We start from the raw sequence: 5,511 nt of genomic DNA, 5'->3' as shown, positions 1-5,511 counted from the left end.
TATTGGCATCTCTACCTATGGTTGTCAACAACTCACCCTTTACTGCTCCCTTTAAAAAGCACCCATTCAAACCAATAACTCTTCTACACCCTCTTTTCCAGCCTTCACATATAGCTTTGAAATCAATATAAAACATATGAAAATAGTTTATCCCATCTGGATTGGCAGTTACACGCACCTTACATGTAGAGCCTGGATTGGATCTTAACAACTCTTGTGCATAATCCCATATTCTGGCATAATGTTCAGTTGATTTACCTTCGGTTGGATCCTTGGCCCATTTCTTTTCCCTACGACATTGGTCTATAGACACATCACACATAAACCTTTGTCTGATGTCAGTAATATATCTTTAAGCTTCACCTTAGGTTTATTTGCAATTCCAGTTATGTAGTGTCTACCTATCCATTCAAGAGTAACCATAGAGCCAAGTTTGAACTTCCTACCACAAACATGAGTAGCTTCTAAATTCTTGAGTTGAGTAGATCTTTCATTGAACATCCATGAGGCATATAGTCTAAAAGGGCAACCATTATCCTCATTTCTTTTCCCATATCTTACAAGTATTTTGTTACTGTCACACTTCTCAAAGTATAGCTGATACCCATTGTGGACTGCGTAATTTTGGATACAAAACTTCAACTATGTAACATTCTCAAAAATGTCACCAAGTTTTGGTTCCATTTTGTCCCATCTTGTTTTTGGATCATGTATTATGTACTTGTTTTTCACCTATTCTTGCTCTTCTTCATCTTCATCACTTTGCAAGTCATCACCATGATACACTTGTACTCTTACATCATTAGTCAAACTAGAGTTTCTAACATTTTCATCAGTTAGTGACATAGTAAGAAATGCATCCTTACACTTGTCCAGTGGAGTAATGAACTCTTCGTCTGGTTCATGATCCATGTAGATGCCATGAAGCTCAAAATCCATCTCATTAAGACCAGAGAAAGGCTCGCGTAAACCAAAAAAATGGGTCTGTGTTGCCTTCGTCTTCTGAATCCCAATCCATCAAAACAACCTGAAAAAAACATACATTATCGTTATTCGTTAACCTCGGAAGAACAAAGAACTGTAACATAATCTTCAAAGAAATTACACATACCTTGTGAAATCGACTTTCCAATAACCTAATCTTCTTCTCCCAATAACCTAATGTTCTTTAAAAAGCCCTAAATTTGTGATGAATGATGTCGATTTTCTGAAGGATTCTGAGAAAGTGTACGTTTACATGCAAAAGGTTAAGGTAAGGTGATGGGTACACTGCTCCATGTAAATAGATGTAACATCCATGCCAACTCCTCAATTAAGTGTCAAATCAGCACATGGGTAAACGGCTACTAAGGGTGCAACCTCTTAAATGAGATATTTGAAACATTTAGTGAAAGTATCCGACTTTATTACCCCAAAAACTCATCCAAGGGTAAAAACCGACACTTTTTGGAAAAGTTAATGGCTTTTATGACAATTTCCCTTTGGTAATATCATATCATTGGTTACTTTGATTATTAATGAAGAGTAAAACTCAAGGAATGAGTCTTTAGAAAACACTACCATAGTTTGTCATACTCATTCTTCATGGTTGTTTAACAAAAAACCATTATACAAACATATAAAACATAAAAATTATTTAATCGGGTTTTGATCCTCAACCATTATTATAGATTCCTTGAGCACGTTTTTGAAATATTCATAAAGAGGAAATGGAAAAAAAATGGTAAAATTTTTAGAGTTTATATATTTTTGAAAATGTTGAATTTGCAGAAGCCATACGAAGTAAGGACGATTCCCACATCCCTCTATGAAGACTCATTTGTTATTTTTGGAAAAAAAGAGTTTTTTGGACTATTTTTTGGCACAGAGGATGTTATTTTTTCGCAAGATCTCTATCTTTCTATATGTATGTATATGTTAATTTAAGATAAATTTTATTACAAATATTTGCTATGATTTGATAAATTACAATTACTATTCTGTGTAGAACATTTTACAACTTAATTACTACTTATAAAACTATGTCAATGAATAGTAAAATATGAGAAATGGCCTATGTCAATTTATGTGACTTATTAGGCTATTTGGACTAATTTCTAAAGTATTTTCTCAAAATCGAAACCATTTTGTAATTTTGTATTACATGAAAATTGTTTTTATAATTCTTTATAATAGATCATTTCTAAAGTTGTGTCGATTTTGAGAAAATACTTTAGAAATTTGTTTAAAATAATTCTTTTGCTACTTTGAATCATGTCCGAATCCACCCAAGAAAAAAATATCCAAAAAAGTTTGTTATTCCGAAATCTGAATGTCAAGTCATTGAAAGATTTCAAGTTCTAGCTGCCACTTCACATTTGACAAATAAATTGTCCATATTTCCAAAAGAGAAGAGCATACATGGCACATAATGTTAGAAATTTCCAAACCGTTCTTCGAGAGATTGAGCCTAGTAGGCAAAAGATCTAGACTGTCACACCCCCGAACCAGACGGCGGAAACGTCTGGGGGCTGTTGTGACTCAATTGAATACCATAACATTGAATATATATGAAACATAACAACATTCATCACCATGCATTAATATAGTACAACCAGTAGCGTTTACATGAAATACATTGTTTAAACATTACATTCTCAAAAATAAGTTGTTCGGTTCGTACATAAATAAACTGCAGGCCACCACTGAATATTATTTCCTTTGTATTACTGGTTCCCTGAGAATACAAGTATTTTGAAAAACGTCAACATATGAAATGTTGGTGAGTTCATAAGCGGTATTTGAAGAAAACAATGTTCGTATCGTTTGAAAACCACCAGAAAATCCGATATTTTCTGAAATGAAAAGCTTTCGAAAATGTTTGTGAAGATCCATAGGTATGCTTGTTTGTTTCTATACTTGTAAAAATTGTTCATTAAAATTGTATGCATTTCGAATCCGATATGTATTGAAAAACCTAGGAAAACCCGATGTTTTCCTAATCCTTTGAATTCCATGAAGTTACGTTGAAACCATTACAAAAAGAGTAGTCTCATTCCCAGGCGACGTTGGATTATTTTTGAGCATGATTAATTACTACAAACCCGCATTACACAAACGCCCAGTTTATAGCTATACTAACGATCCCGAAGGCGTCGTCCGTACTAATCACGTTATCCAGCCGCCCTGACTACGTGTCGTCCCACATCCGAAGAGAAAGAGGACACGAAGACCTCGATGACTCTATTAGCCGGTTGGGGATAAAATGTGTACGAGGGGTCCCCGACCCGCCTCGCAAAAAAATGTAGACTTTACTAGCAATACCAAAGGACCCTTGGGGACCAGTAGTATACAAGCCATTGAAAGTCCCTCTACGTTGTGCCAAGTCGGTGAAACCCAACACTTCGTAGAAAAAAAATGTCTTCGGGCCTTAAGATCAGGTCATTGGGCTAGCTAGGCCCAACAAACAAGATTTTACACTTTTGGGGCCCAAAGATGGTGCGTAGACGTCTGTGCACACTCGCATGTATATTGAATTCCCAAACGTTATTTGTATGAATCGTAGTGTCGTCGTGTTAGTAGTTTCGGAATTTTATTGGTTCGAGACCGAACCAATTCGTTTAACAACGACTTTTGGTATTGTTGTGTATTGTATTTCGTCGATAGTCGCGGTACCATTGTTTGATCAAATTGCATGTATTGAATTAGCCTTGAAAGTTTTCTGTTTTCAGCCCCTCATTGTTTGTAAAATTTTCTTTTTCAACCCTTTAGTTAAATACTTTCCGGTTTGGTCCTTAAATCAATTTTCTTGACATTTTAACACCAAAAATTATTGAAATTAATATTTTTCAGCATATTTTTCAATGAAAACAGTTTAAGTCCCTGAAAATGTAGTTTTCTTGGTTATAACCCTTCTTTTTCGCAACTTTGACAATTTTGGCCCAAATTGTAAAATTTTTGCAACTTTGGTCCTTTTTAAATTTAAAAAGCATTTTAAACCTTTAAAAAGGATTTGGAACACTTATAGTCCACTGTTTTACAGAAAAATACAGTTTTGGCCCTCCAAAACAGAAAATCTCGCATAATGGGCCTCATTGGGCCGAAAATGTCATTTTTAGCCCATTAAGCTTGAAGTTTATGTTTTTAGTCCTCTAAATGAGTAAATTTCCAGAAATTGTTTTATTGAAACTGTTTTGGCACACCTCATCCATCAGAATTCGTGATATGTCAATTGGACCCTTAATTTTGTATTTTTCACATTTTAGGCCCAAAATTTGTGTTTTTAGCCCAAAGAAAATTGTTACTAAACCACTTAGCCATTTTTCTTGAAACACTTTGTATGTAAAAATATATTTGATGCTAAAACCATTTAACATAAGATATATCTCGGTTTTGAGGGGTTTTATGGCTAGATCCAACATTATAGCACACAAAAGCATACATGTAAGCATTGAAATCATACAAGGCATACAAAACACATATAGATCTACACTTTCACTTGTATTCCCCCCCCCCCCCCCCCCACAAAACTCATAAAAACAGAAAATAGGGGGTATGAAGCTCACCTTGGGTGTGGGTTCGGTTTTGCTAAGAAAATGGAAGAAAATGGAGTGATTTTCGGCCTTAGCACCCTTCCTTGGTAGATCTCGAGTTTGGTGACTTCTAAGGTGTATGATCACAAGTTGGAATAGATTTAGAAGAGGTTTTTGATGGAATGAAATAGCTAGATCATATATATAAGTAAATACTTACTTAAGATGGTGATTAGCTTGAAAGATCCTCTTGAAAGCTTCTTAAAATCTCGAAATTATGGGGAGGAAATGAGAGAGTTTTCTTGAATGTTCTTTGAGAGAATTTGTGAAATGTGTGTGTGTGTTTGAGATGTGGCCGAGAGTGAGAGAGAGGAGAGAAGAAGAAATGATATTTGAGGTGATGTGCATGGAAGAATGAGAAATAATGCATGGATGTCCAATAGATAAAAATGAGGTGGCATGGGAAAGTCAACTCTCTTCTTATCTTCTTGGATTTGGGCCTTGGGCCGAGATTTTTGGGAGGGAAAGAAAAAAAAATTGGGCCTTTGTCCCTAAGCCCACTATTAGAGTTAGTTTGGGTGTTTATTGGCCTTATAAAATAAAATTGTGATTTTTATGCTTTAATAAGCTAGATTAGGTTAATCATGGATCAAAGCTTTCAATTCATTTCATTCTAGGCCCAACATGGCCCAAAATGTTGAAATAAATTAGTGTGGGTCCAATTAGAGCCCAATTAGGGTTCTAGGCCCACGATAGTCGAATTGGAAGCTTATTGGTCCATTTGGATCCAATAAGGAAGTCCTAGTCCAAAACGGACTTAAACAAGGACTTCTAGGGTCTCCAATTGTTTGATGACTATTTGTAGTACTTGTATGATGTATTTGATTGAAGTTTTTGATTCACATTAGCTTGAATGTATATATTACATGACACAAAATTTCCAGTTGTGACATAGACGAGCTCTCCAAATGAAGATGTTAATCTTCCGTGACACATACGA

The sequence above is a fragment of the Lactuca sativa genome, chromosome 2 (genome assembly GCF_002870075.4).
Source record: "Lactuca sativa cultivar Salinas chromosome 2, Lsat_Salinas_v11, whole genome shotgun sequence".
NCBI classification, from domain to species: Eukaryota; Viridiplantae; Streptophyta; class Magnoliopsida; order Asterales; family Asteraceae; genus Lactuca; species Lactuca sativa.
This window is presented reverse-complemented; position numbering follows the sequence as displayed.